The sequence below is a fragment of the Muntiacus reevesi genome, chromosome 7, assembly GCF_963930625.1.
Source record: "Muntiacus reevesi chromosome 7, mMunRee1.1, whole genome shotgun sequence".
NCBI lineage: Eukaryota > Metazoa > Chordata > Mammalia > Artiodactyla > Cervidae > Muntiacus > Muntiacus reevesi.
The window spans coordinates 65231996-65246598 of NC_089255.1; the positions used below are offsets into that span (position 1 = coordinate 65231996).

Sequence of the window (14603 nt, forward strand, 5' to 3'; positions counted from 1 at the left end):
ATTCTTCTCCCCTGAGCCACCAGGGAATCCCATTTATTTATTTATTTTTGGCTGCATTGGGTCTTCATTGCTATGCTCTGGCCTTTTATAACTGTGGTGAGCAGGAGCTACTGTTCCATGTGGTTCGCAGGCTTCTCATTATGGTGGCTTCTTTTGTTGCAAAGCACAGGCTCTGGGCTCTTGGGCTTCAGTAGTTACAGCCCTTGGGCTCAGTAGCTGTGGCGCACCAGCTTAGTTCCTCTGTTGCATGGGAAGTCTTCCTGAACCAGGACAGGGATGGAACTCTTGTTTCCTGCATTGGCAGGCGGATTCTAATCCACTGCACCGCCAGAAAAGTCCAAGTTTTGCACTCTTAATTTAAAAAAGTAGATTAAGGCATAAGGGTAAAGTGTGCTACTTTTTTTTCCTTCTTGGTCTTCTGTTTTTTCTTGTGTACATTCCTTAATATGTAGAAGCGTATTTCAACTAATCTTAAAATGTCCTTTAACGTAATTGGGGAAAATAATCAATAAATACATTTCTTTTGGTTCCTTTTATATATTTCTTGTGGGTCTCTTAACTTTTTAACCTTTTACTCTCCAGTTGTTAAGGGGCTTAGATAAATTATATAAAGTATGTTCTGAAAAAAAAATTCTGCTAAAGTAATTTTTTGTAGAGTGTTTGTAAAATGTGTTTTCAACTCTATAAATACAAGCTTTTGGTTGTGACTTGAGAGAAATAAAATTCATAGTATTTTTCTTTTCAACCAAATGGTATTCTGAGCTGTACTTACTTTCGAAGTAGTAAATCCAATGCATGTTTTCCCATACCGCTTGATGAGGTCTTGGAGGTCAGAGACCTCTTACTTAGCTAGTGCATGTCATATAGTACCTTGTACTTGGTAGATCACATTTTTTTCTGTAATCGAAGTGGATCTTGAGAAAGTGTTAGAAAAATTATTAGACTCCCAGTAGCAATATTTTGGCCTGCTGCAGTCAAGGAGAGATTATAATATCATTGTTTGTACTTTTGAAATTTTTCACTCTTCAGGTGAAGAAACTTAAGTTGCCAATATTTGTGCTTTGAAGAATAGAGACTGAGCTATTTTTCATTGTATATTTGATCCCTGGTCCTAGTTGAGGAAGATTTCTGTACAGCAGAGGAACTAAGCCAGTGCGCCGCAACTCCTAAGCCCAAGTGCTGTAACTACTGAAGCCCAAAAGCCTAGAGCCTGTGCTTTGCAACAAGAGAAGCCATTGTAATGAGAAGTCTACTTTTCATCATCCCACTTTATCTGGAGGACAACTTTCTATAGATCTCTGCTTTCTTTCTTTCTTCCCCCTCCTTCTTTGCTTTCTGAAAGCAGTGAAGACCCAATAAGCTAAATAACAGAGGGAAAAAGTATATCTTAACACTTAAAAGATCTTTGTAGTCAACCTTAGGCCCCTTGCTGAGGTCTTCATAGTTTAGGATAGAAAGTGGTACATATCATGTTCTTTCCTGTGTCCTTAGCTAAACATTTGTTGAATGAATTTATATATGCTTAGTCACTCAATCGTGTCTGACTCTTTGTGACTCTTTGAACTGTAGCCCGCCAGACTTATCTGTTCAGGGGATTTTCCTGGCAAGGGTACTGGAGTGAGTTGCCTTTTGCACCTCCAGGGGGTCTTCATGACCCAGAGATTGAACCCACATCTCCCGAATTTCCTGCATTGCAGGCGGATTCTTTACCACTGAGTCATATATGTATTTTGCTAGCACAGATTTTTTTTTTTTCTTTTGGAGAAGGTGATAAGAGACAAAATTTTTGCTTATTTGTTAGGTAATGGTGGTGCAGGCAAGTGCTTTTCTTAGCCTGTCCCATGTGCCTAGATAAATTTTCATTTCCTATTCCCTCACCTCTTCCAAATCTCTTCTTAAACAGCACCTTCTCAAGGAAGCCTACTCTGATCACCCTGTCTAAAATGGCAATTGCCACTCTCTTCCTGCACTTCCTGTTCCTTACACTAGTCAATTTTCTCCCATAATCCTTACCTCCTTGAAACATGTACTGTGAACACTACTTATTGTGATTATTGTTTCTTTTACCACCAAAATGTAAATTCCTTGAGGGCTTTGATAATTTGTTCACTTTATTCCGAGAGCTTCATAAGTGCTTATTTAACAAATGCTTGTTGAATGAATGAAGGTTGGAAAGAATGTAACATGATAAAGTTAGCTATAAAATAATTTACATTAAAATTTATATTTAAAAGTACGTCCATTGTTTAAGAAGTTTTGCTTTTGTTGACCTTTGTGTTCCATAATGATGTGTGCGTGTGTGCTCAGTCATATCTGACTCTTTATAACCCTGTGGACTATAGCCCGCCAAGTTCCTGTGTGCGTGGAATTTCCCAGGCAAGAATACTGGAGTGGGCAGCCATTTCCGTCTCCAGGGATCTTCCCGACGCAGGGACTGAACCTGCGTCTCCTGCGTTGACAGGCAGATACTTTAGATTAGCGCCACCTGGGAAGCCCAAGGCAAACAAATGTGCAGAATTTAAGGATTCTTCTCTTGGTGTAAAAGGGGCTGAGTTTGGCTTGCTGAAATGCGTTGTCTGCTTCATGTCTGTAGCATCTTTTTGGTGAAGTTGCTTTTCATAACCTTCACTGGTAGTTTAATAAGAATGAATCTCAGAGTGTGTTCCACTCTGTGCAGATGAGGCATCTCTTTCCTACTGGATGTGGCTTTCCATGAAATAAGGCTTGACAGTATTAATAATTGTCTTCTTTCTTCCTTCATTTTTCTTTTGACTTGGTCTTATGCTAAAGCTTTTGTGTGTATTAAAAAAAAACTTTGTAACAGTTCTATGAGGAAAGTATTCCTGTCCCTTTTTTCTTGCAGAAAACTGAGTCTTAGTGGTTTGGCCACTTGTCTCAGTAGAGTGTAGGAGCTGGATTTCAAACCCATGCAGTCTGACTGAGGAGGAACTTCACTACACAGTAAGCCTTCTTAGTGAAGAGCAGCTAGATATAAAAAAGAAGTTAGCAACACTGCAGTGAAACTAACTTCACAGAGCTCTCTTATTTGCCCCAGCTTCTCAAAAGCTAAGTAGTTTGAATGAAACCAGTATGATTGAAGCACATGTATGTTGTTGCAGAGTCGGACACGACGTAGTGACTAAACAACTATTTAAAGTGGATTTTAAATGAAACCAGAGCTGACTCCTAATCAGATCCTTTATTATTTAGACTTATAGTTTAGCCCAAGAACAATTTAGCTTATCTCAGGAGCAGAATTTGTATATGGTCTTTCTTCATCATCCCTAAAAATTAGGTTCAGCGGGAGCTGTATAAGAAGTATAATTGGGTGGAGAAGTAGACAGTGAATAGGCTTTGCTATTTTGGATTTTTAAGAAAAAAGTTATACTAAATGGAACTAGTCATCCCCTACGAACTATACAAAATAATTCCAAATTATTTTTAATTGTTTTAATTTCAAATTTGGGTTAGAAAATTCTGATTCTTTAATGTGAATTACTTTTGGACCATTAATTAGCTGTTTGTTTTTTTCCTTGTAAGATGACATTTTATTCTCTTCACCATAAAAGTATTTCTTCTCATAATTTTAATTGCACTTTTAAAACACTGGTGATTTAAGGGGTAACCTAGAATCTTATTATTGCAGGAAATCGTGCTTAAGGATACATTTATATGCTGAAGCCCGTAATATGCTTTCCATACAAGTTGTAGGACACTGTTGTGTACATCTATAGTAGAATCATAAAAAAAAAAATTCTCCAAAGCAAGACATGACATACTTATTTTTGGAGATACATTGAGACTGTTTTCTGGCTTGAGATGATCATTGGTGAGAGACTTTCCCTTTTAGATTTCTAGAACTGTGAGGAGAACGTCATGCTTAATTAGTGCTTTTCTTGATTCTCCCATCCAATTTTAGTGGAATGAGTGCTAAAAAGAGGTTCTTCTTCTAGTTAATTTTTACTGAAACACAGTTGCTTTACAGTGTTGTGTGTTTCTGCTGTGCAGCAGAGTGAGGCAGTTGTGCGTGTGCACGCGTCCTCTCTCATGCGTGTGCACGAGTCCTCTCTCATGCGAGTGCACGTGTCCTCTCTCATGCGAGTGCACGTGTCCTCTCATGCTTGTGCACTCGTCCTCTCTCATGCGAGTGCATGTGTCCTCTCATGCGTGTGCACGCGTCCTCTCTCATGCGAGTGCACGTGTCCTCTCATGCTTGTGCACTCGTCCTCTCTCATGCGAGTGCACGTGTCCTCTCATGCTTGTGCACTCGTCCTCTCTCATGTGAGTGCACGTGTCCTCTCATGCGTGTGCACGTGTCCTCTCTCATGCGAGTGCACGTGTCCTCTCTCATGCGAGTGCACGTGTCCTCTCTCATGCTTGTGCACTCGTCCTCTCTCAGATTCCCTCCCGCCTAGGTCACCCCAGGTCACTGAGTACCAGGTTTGCATTAGTTGCCTGTTTTGTACATAGTTGTGTATATATGTCAACCTCAATCTCCCAGTTCATCTCATCCTCTTGAAAAGAGGTTTTTTTTCTTGTACACTTCCTTTTTTCCCCCTTTAAAGAAGCCAAGAAAGGCTTCTTTTTTGAATGCATGTTCATGGTGGGTGGAAAATATAATAGTTCAAAGAGTTTATGATGAAAGCAGTAAAATCCCCTAGTCCTCTGCCTTCCTGATCCCCTCCCACCCCCCAGGGAACCACTTCAGTTCCTCCTTTATTTGATTCTTCTAGTGATAATCCCCATATGAATGTGCTTATGCTTCCGTTTCTAGATTTGTCAATTTTAAGCATTGTCTATAGTGATATTCAAGATTTAGCTCTCATTTATGATCTGTCCAGAATTACAGAGGATCTGAGGGTTTACTCTACTTGAAGCTAACAGATTAGCCTGTCACAGTTCCATGGATGCTGGTGGAAATATAGACTGTTATGGTTGGAGGCAGAGTCAGAGATGAAGTACAGTTTATTTTTTATAGCCTTAGCAGTAGCTAGGGTATCAACATTCATTTGTGCCTGTACCCCGAGCTGCACTTCTCACAGGTCACTGCAGAGAGGGCCAACACTGTTCATGTAATGGATTTTGTTACTGGAGAAAACTCTTGATTTTACGGATTTCAAATATTTTGTAATGGGTGGTAAGCATGCTTGCTCTTTGCTTCAGAGGGAGACAGTAGTATACTGAAGACAGAGCTTTTGTCTTCCAAGATTCACTATATGAACATCCTTGAGAATATAGTTCAGAACAAAGAGCAGATAGTGCCTTGCTTGCAAGACACAGAAAACCATGAAGAATTATTTTCCAACACCACTACCCTGTTCCCCACCTTCTTTCTGATATATCATTATTTTTAACTTTCTGCTCGCCTTAGTAAATACTGTATATTTTTATTTTACTAACAGTAGCTCGTGTCTTTTGACTTCCTGCTTTGAAAGAGGAGTATTTTGGTTAGGGATCCTTATTAGCGTTAGAAAACTAGTTCAGTTAGAGCCTAAGAAAGAAAGGAAATAGAGTTCAGTGGGATAGAATGGGATTGGCTCCAGGTGCTTGAATGTTTCTTAGAATAATTAGTCTCTCCCTGTATCCCTTTGCTTTCCTCCTCTGGCTTTATTTTTGGTACCCTCCTTCACCTCCCTCTCACCAGGACTGATTCTTGGCTCTGTTTATTTCTGAACAAGTTGCTATGGCAAGGTGGAGAGACTAGATTAGAGTAGCTTGAGCCTGGTCCCATGCCCAGATGGAGATGTATGTTGGGGGTGGGGAGAAAGTAGTTCTGCAGAGATAAAACGGATGCCATAACCTCTCCATATTTGAGTTCTCAGTTGTACTTTTTTTTTTGACGAGGGTTTTGTTAGTTTTTATAACTGACCTTAATATTTTTCATTTTCTTAAAGATAGAATGAAGTTCTGGTATCTCCCTTTTTCATAGTTATCCATCTCTTGATGTCCTGTATCCTTCTGCTCCAGTTTTATATGGTCCTCTTCCTTGGTGTATTGCCTTGTTTTGCCGGAATGTATACTAAGGTAAGATGTGTGGGAGGTAAATTTTGAGTACTTCCTTGTCTGAAAATGTTTTTATTTTGTTCTTAAAATGGAATGTTAGTGTGGCTGAGAGTAGAATTGTAGGTTGAACATAATTTTCTGGCAGCACTTCAAAAGCATTGATTCATTCTTTGCTAGTATTCTTCATTATTGAAAAGAAGTCTTAGGCCAGTTTTATTATTGTTTTTTAATTGAAGTCTGGTTGATTTACAGTGTTGGGGTAATTTCTGCTGTACTGCAAAGTGATTCACTTACCCTGTCTGTACATTCTTTTTCATGTTTGTTTCCACTGTGGTTTGTCACAGAACATTGAATAGTTCCCAGTGCTATCCAGTAGGACCTTGTTGTTTGTCCATTCTATAAATACTAGTTTGCATCTGCTAATCCCAGACTCCCAACCTGTCCCCCCTCCCCTGCTTTTGGCAGCCACAAGTCTGTTCTCTGTGTCTGTGAGTTGGTGTTTGTTTCATAGATAAGTTCGTTTGTTTCATATTTTAGATTCCATATATAATGATATCATATGGCATTTGTCTTTCTCTCTTTTAAATTTATTTTAATTTTTTATTGGAATAGAGTTGATTTACAGTGTTGTATTAGTTCAGGCGTACAGCAAAGTGATTAGTTGCATTAGCAGCAGCAGCATACATATATCCACTTTTTCAGATTTTTTTTCTATATAGGTTATTACAGAATATTTAGTAAAGTTCCCTGTCATATAGGGTAAGTCCTTGTTGATTATCTGTCTTATATATAGTAGTGTGTATATGTTAATCCCAAGTTCCTCTAATTTATCTCACTCCTAGCCTTTCCTCTTTAGTAACCGTAAGATTTTTTATTTTATGTCTGTGAGTCTGTTCTATTGTGTAAGTAAGTTCGTTTGTATTATTTTTTTAGGTTCCACATATCAGTGATATTAGATGGTATTTATCTTTCTGTTTCTGACTGACTTCACTTACTGTGATAATCTCAGGTCCATCTATGTTGCTGTAAATGACACTATTTCATCCTTCTTAATGGCTGAGTGGTATTTCACTGTATGCACCACATCTTCTTTATCCATTCCTCTGTCAGTGGATATTCAGGTTGTTTTTTCCTTGTCTTGGCTATTAGTGCTGCTGCGAACATTGGGGTACGTATATCTTTTTGAATTATAGTTTTGTCTAGGTATGCCCAGGAGTGGAATTGCTGGATCATATGGCACTTCTATTTTTAGTTTATTGGAGGAACCTCCACACTGTTTTTCATAGTGGCTGGACCAGTTTACATTATCACCAACTGTGTAAGGGGTTTCCTTTTTTCCACACCTTCTCCAGCATGTGACTTTTTAATGATGGCCATTCTCACCCATGTGAGGTGGTGCCTCATTGAAGTTCTGGTTTGCATTTCTCTAATCATTAGTTGTGATGAGCAGCTTTTCATGTGCTTGTTGGCCATCTGTGAGTTTTCTTTGGAGAAATGTCTGTTTAGGTCTTCTGTCCATTTTTTTTATTGGGTTGTTTTTTTGTTATTGAATTGTTTGTATATTTTGGAAGTTAAGCCTTTGTCAGTTGCATTATTTGCAGATATTTTCTCTGCAAATATGGTAAGTTGTCTTTTTGTTTTGTTTATGGTTTCCTTTGCTGTACAAAAGCTTGTAAGTTTCACTAGGTCCCATTTGTTTATTTTTGGTTTTATTTATATTGCTGTGGGAGGCCAGTTTGATTCTTGTTCCTTTGCATATGAGCTACCTTTTCTCTGAAAGCGTTTATTGTCTTTTTTTGTCTTTGTTGCCTGAAATTTCCCAAAGATATTTGGGCGTGGGTCTTTATTCATTTGAGCACTGAGTGGGCCTTATTAATTGGAAGACTTTATAAATCTTTTAGTTAATTAAATCTTTTAGTTGTAGAACATTTATATTTCTCTGAAAATGTTCTCGCTTCAATTTTTTTTTTCCTTTTTGTTCTGTAATTTCTGTTACTTAAATGCTGACCTCCTGGACTGATGCTGGGTATCCTTTGGTTATTTCTTGTCTGTTTCCTGTTTCTGTCTACTTTTTAGGTTTTGCCTCCACAATATAAAACCTTATACTACCTTTTTAAAAACTTGTTTTCATGAGTCTTTTCTTGTACCTTTTTGCCTTTTCACAGCTTCCTTTTTTGATTTATGAATGCACCATCTTTCTGAGGATCTCTGAGAGCTTTTAACAGGTTCTGTTTTATGAATTGTTTATTCTTTGTCACATTTCTTTAACTTTTTGTTTCCTTATCTCTTTCATGTTATAGATGTTTGATTCTGATTTAACCAATCAAATGAAAGAATGAAACGATGTAAAACTGATTGGCATCTCTTTACCTAGACAAGATCTGTTGCTCCCTCCCCACAAATCTTGACCTTTATCTGAATTAGGGTTTTAGTTTGGATTATTTATATTGTTTTTTTCCCCTTCTCTCACATAGTGGAGAAAGTTCTTAGAATCTGTTATTTTTACTGTTGCTATTATTATAATGTTATTTACATCTTCAGATGGAAATACACACTACCATATAGTCCCTGAGCCCTAAATATGTACCAGGCAGTTTCAACATTTTGCCATGCTTGTTTATTCTTGTTCTTGTCCCAATTTAAAAAAAAAATTAAAGTAAATTCTAGACATATCATTTTTTTAAGCTGTAAATACATCAATATTTTGTCTTTTAAAAAGGCAGTTTCCCCATAGCTACAATAACATTATCTTATCTAACAAAATTAATAGATTGATCTGACCCCTAGCTTCTGAGTTTTAATCTCCATCTTAGTATCATCAAATTCCTTTATGTCATGTAAAACCCACATATATTCAAGTTATATGTGGTGTCATTTTCAAATGATTTGGTTTTCTTCATTTATATAAAAATACTTATATCTTGCAAATATTTGACTTTCTAGCTTGCTACGGAAGATTTTAATCACACAAAAGTAGATGCAGAGCATTAATAAACCCCCGTGTACCCATCACAGCTCCGCATTCGTGCCCAGTCACTCGGTTGTGTCTGACTCTTTGTGACCGCATGGACTGTATAGCCCAGCAGGCTCCTCTGTCCGAGGCGATTCTCAGGCAGGAATACTGGAGCGGGTTGCCGGTTTCTACTCTGGGGATCTTCCTGACCCAGAGATGCAATTCGAGACTCCTGTGTCTCCCGGACTGGCAGGTGGATTCTTTACCACTGTGTCAAATCATTCCCAGTTTTGTTTGATTTATTACCCTCTGGCTTCATCCTCCTGGGTTATTTTTAAGCAAAACCCAAGTATCATTTGGAGTCTAGGGTATATTTAAAAGATAAGGACTCAAAAAATGTATATGTATATCACCCCCTTAAATTCTTAATATCACCAAATGTCCATGTTCAAAGGTTCACCTATCTCAGATGTCATAGTTTGAATCAGTATCCATATAAAATTCCTAATTTGCAAAAAAAAAAAAAAAAATTCCTAATTTGCAATTGGTTGGTAATGACCTTTAAGTCCCTTTTAATCTACTGCTCTCATTTTCTCTCTCCCTTGTGAATCTGTTTATTAAAGAAATCAGATTTTATTTTATGGCTTTTAGAGTTTCCCAGTCTGGGTTTTAATGACTGTATCCCTGTGGTTTAGCTTAATTAACATGTTCTTATGTCTTCTGTATCTCCTGTAAATTGGTGATTGAATCTGGTGATTGAATCTGGAGGCATACAATACATAATACATGCACATGGTAAATGATTGAAATGATACTAAAGGGTATATATTGGAAAGTCAGTCATTTTTTCACACTGTGCCTTTCAGTGTCTTCCCCAGAAGCAGTTATTGTGTCTAGAATGAAATGTTTCTATTAAGCTCTTGAATATCACCAGTAAGCATTCTAAATATCCTAGTAATTCTGAAGATAACAAAGATTACTAATTTGTACGTTTTAGAATTTTATTAAAATTAAAAAAAATTTTTTTATTGTAATTGATTTACAATGTTGTATTTCTGGTATACAGCAAAGTGATTCAGTTATATATTTGTATTTTTCATATTCTTTCCATTATAGGTTATTATTATAAGGTATTGAGTGTAGTTCATTGTGTTATACAGTAGTACCTCATTGTTTCTCTGTTTTATATATAGTGGTTTGTATCTGCTAATTCCTGACTCCTAATTTATCCTTCTCGCCTGCTTTTTCTCTTTGGTAACCATTAGTTTGTTTTCTATGTCTGAATCTGTTTCTGTTTTGTAAATAGTTTATTTGTATCATGTTTTAAAGTTCACATTGAGTGTTAGCATATGGTATTTGTCTTTCTCTGACTGACTTCATTTAGTACCGTAATCTTGGGTCTATCCATGCTGCTACAGATGGCATCATTTCGTTTTAATAGCTGAGTAGTATTCCGTTTGTGCTTGTCTGGGTACCACATCTTTATCCGCCTGCTGATGGACGTTTAGGTTGCTTCTGTGTCTTGGCTGTTGTATATAGTGCTGCTTTGAACACTGGGGTGTGTTTATCCTTTTGAATTATAATTTTCTCCCGAAACATGTCAAGCAGTAGGATTGCAGAGTCATATGGTAACTTTTTTTAAGGAAGCTCCATACTGTTCTCCATATTGGCTATCCCAGTGTACATTCCCACTAACAGTATCAGAGGGTTGCCTTTTCTCCACAGCCTCACCAACATTTACTGTTTGTGGACTTTTTACTGTTGGCTATTCTGGTTGGCGTGAGGCAGTACTTCATTGTAGTTTTGATTTGCATTTCCCTAGTAATTAGTGATGTTGAGCATCTTTTCCTGTGCTTGTTGCCATCTGTAAATCTTTGGAGAAACGTTTGTTTAGGTCTTCTGCCCTCCCCCGCCTTTAAGCTACCTTTGTTGTTTGTTTTGAAAGTGTGCTTATTTCTGGCTGCAGTGGGTCTTCGTTACTCTGCGAAGTCTTTCTCCAGTTGCGGCAAGCAGAGGCTGCTCTCTGGTCGCAGCGTCCGGACTCCTCATTTTGCTGGCCTCTTTTGCTGCGGCGCTCGGGCTCTGATGTGCGCGTGCCTGTAGTCGTGGTTCCTGGGCCTGTAGTTGTGCTGCGTGGCCTGTGGACTCCTCCTGCACCAGGGGTGGACCCTGTGTCCCCTGCGTTGGCAGGCGGATTAATAACCACTGGACCCCAAGGGAAGTCCTCTGCCCTTGTTTTGATTGGGTTGTTTAGGGTTTTTTTTTCTTTTTTTCTTTTTTAACTGAGTTGTATGAACTGTTTATATATTTTGGAAATTAAGCTGTTTTTGGTCACATCATTTTCAGATATTTTCTCCAATCTTTAAGTTGCCTTTTTGTTCTGTTTATGGGTGGGTTTTTTTTTTTTATGTGCAAAAGCTTGTAAGTTTTTTTTTTAAGGATTTTTTTTTTTTACTATGTTTATATACTCTAGTGGTATTTGCATGCACATTTTATTTAAATGTATAGCTTTATTCTGATCCATTTATAACACAGATGTACTCATGTGTTCAGCTAAAGCAAACAACAATTAAAAATAACCTGTACTCTTTATTCCAGTCAAAGTTTTTGGTAGCTTTTATTCTTTGGTTTCCTGTCACGTTCCAGGCTATTTGTGAACTATCCCGTTAATTCTAAAGTTATAAGAAACTGGCCATCTTAGGTGAAAGTAGCAGAATTTTGCAGCCTTAAATGAATTTACTGACTTACCATTTGCCCATTCCTGCACATCTTTTCAAGAAAAAGTAGATTTGCTAAACTAGTATCATTGGGCAAGGGACACAAACAAAGCATTATACTTTGAAAGATAGTGGCTGTGTTAAAGCTTTGTTATTCTTTTTTGAAAATACTCAAAATACAAAGTAACACCAAAGAGGAGCTTTGCTATCACTATGGAGTTGAATGTCTTATTTGCAAACACTTTTAAGTAGTGTATATAATGGGCTTCTCATATTAGCTTGTTTGAATATATTGGTGCCTCCCCCCTGCCCCGTTTATGTATGGCTCATCAGTGAATTTGAACGTTTTTAAAGTTTACCTTAGAGGGTCTTATAAACAAATTTTTCATCTGTTTGTCTTTTTGTTAGTGAAAGAGTTTAAACAAATGTTGATTCTAGTCAGAAACTTGAGACTTCAGAAGAGATGAATTTAGAGTGTTTATGAAGATCCCTTTTCCTGGGTGCTCACAAGCATTTTTGCTAAGTACTTTATGAGCATGCGTGTAAGGGACATAGAACAGGATAAGTAACAGGATTATTGTTACCATATTATTACTAGACTCATGAGTGAGTTTTTTTGTTTGTTTGTTTTTGTTTTTTGTTTTTTTTTTAATTAAAGCTCCTGGGAGTTCTAGTATGCAGATAAGTTTGACAGCAGTTGCTCTAGGAAGAGTCACAGATTTCTGACTTGGTCCTCTGGGTGGATAGTTGTGCCTTTTGAAGAGAGAATATAGAATGAAAGAGGCGTAGTTTGTATTAATAAATATATGGTTGGTTGTCTGTGGGAAATAGGATCTGAAGCCCAGAGGCAGTCAGTTCTGAAGATGAGGTGTGGGAGAATTATTGGCAGTTAGATGGTACTCAGAGGATTAGGTGAAATTGCCCTGGGAGAGCTTGCATGAAGAAGAGAAGACTCAGAATTCTGGGGAAATCTTGAAATGTTTCGAGTGGGTGGAAAGAGAGAAATAAGGTAACACGTGTTCGAAAGAAATAACAAGGGAGTGAGTGATATTTCAGAAGCCAAGGGAGAAATAGGGTCAAGTTACAGGTAACAGATTTGCCTAGCATATGGTAGGTGCTCCATACATTTTTGTTTCAAGTAGAATTTAGTTTGAAGTTTTAAAGAGTCATGTTTCCACTGGATTATTAGTTATGTTGCTGGTAACCTTGATAAAAAATAATTTAATTGGAGTAGTGTATCTCCTGCTTTCCTCTGGGCACCTTTTGGTCTCCTTTTAAATTCCTAATCTGAGAATTATCAGAGTTCTGTAGGGCTTTGCTCTGGGCTATTGGTTCTCAAAGTGTGGTTTGCCAGACTTGCAACGTCAGCATCACTTACAAACTTGTTGGTTTGGAATGTGAAGTGAAATGTGAAATGAAAATTCTCAGGTCCTACCCAGACCTACTGAGTCAAAAACTCTGGAGATGGGACCCAGCCATCTAGGTCTGGTTAACAAGCCCTCCAGGTGATTGTGATGCTTATGCATTTGGAAAACCAATGTTTTAAGACCTTTTCTCTATCTGTGCTTTCTCCTTAGGCATTTAATCTGGTATTAAGTTGGTGCAAAAGTAATTTCGATTTTGCCTTGTTGAACTTTGCCATTTGATATTGGAATACATTTTAAATAAATGTGGTTATGTTATACATCTTTTAATGTACATCTCTTGCTTTATGTTTTTTGCTAATGAATTATTACTTGCTGTTTATTTTACATGTATTTTAGACTGTGGAAATGATGTTAGGCAAAAAGCAAATTTGAGCGGTTTCTTATTTGAGTTCAAAATGGGTCATAAAGTTGCAGAGACAGTTTGGAACATTAACAAAACACATTTGGCCAAGGAACTGCTAATGAACGTATAGTGCCGTGGTCATTCAAGAAGTTTTGCAAAAGAGACAAGAGCCTTAAAGATGAGTAAAGCAGTGGCCGGCCATGGGATGTTGACTGACCAACTGAGAGCATCATGGAAGCTGATCCACTTATAACTACACAAGAAGTTGCCCAAGAATTCAATGTTGATCATTCTATGATCATTTGGCATTTGAAGCAAATTGGAAAGGTGAAAAAGTTCGAAAAGTAGGTGTCTCCTGAACTGACTGCAAATTAAAAAAATCATCATTTTGGAGTGTTGTCTTCTCACTCTGCACAACAGCAGTGAGTTATGTCTTGACTAGATTGTGATCTGCAACAAAAAGTGGATTTTGTATTACAACCAGCAACTATCAGCTCAGTGGTCTTGCACCAAAAAAAGGTCATGGTCACTGTTTGGTGGTCTGTTGTCAGTCTGATCCACTACAACTTTCTGAATCCCAGCAAAACCATTATATCTGAGAAGTATGCTCAGCAAATCAGTAAGATGCACCAAAAACTGCAATACCTGCAGCTGGCATTGGTCAACAGAAAGGGCCCAGTTCTTCTCTGTGACAATGTCTGACTGTATGTCACACAACCAATGCTTCAAAAGTTGAATGAATTGGTTTATGAAGTTTTGCCTCATCTGCCATATTCACTGAACCTCCCACCAACTGACTATCACTTCTTTAAGCATCTTGACAACTTTTTGCAGGGAAAACACTTCCACAAACAGCTGGATGCAGAAAATGCTTTCCAAGAGTTCATTGAATTTTGAAGCATGGATTTTTTTTTTTTTTTTTTTTGCTATGGGAGTAAACAAACATTTTTCATTGGCAAAAATGTGTTGATTGTAATGGTTTCTATTTTGATTAGTAAGGATGTGTTTGAGCCTGGTTATAATGAATTAAAATTCAGGATCCAAAACTGCTATTACTTTTGCATCAACCTAATAAATCATGGCTTTGGCTACCGCGCCGTATGCCTAAACTTCCAAGTTTACCTCCTTGATACAGTTTTTCTGAGGACCAGGTCCACATA

At 37.6% G+C, this 14603-nt stretch overlaps 1 protein-coding gene across 4 annotated transcripts in view; it reads left to right on the forward strand.

The window, feature by feature from the left end:
• Positions 1-14603, forward strand: part of FBXO34 (F-box protein 34) — a 70372-nt gene that overhangs the window by 10130 nt on the left and 45639 nt on the right. For 2 of the 4 annotated variants that reach the window (XM_065941102.1, XM_065941103.1), the window contains exon 2: positions 5930-6024. The exons of the other annotated variants lie outside the window; for them this stretch is intronic. The gene's annotated coding sequence lies outside the window, so the exon portion shown is untranslated. The remainder of the gene's footprint in view (positions 1-5929; positions 6025-14603) is intronic. 4 annotated transcript variants of the gene reach the window in all.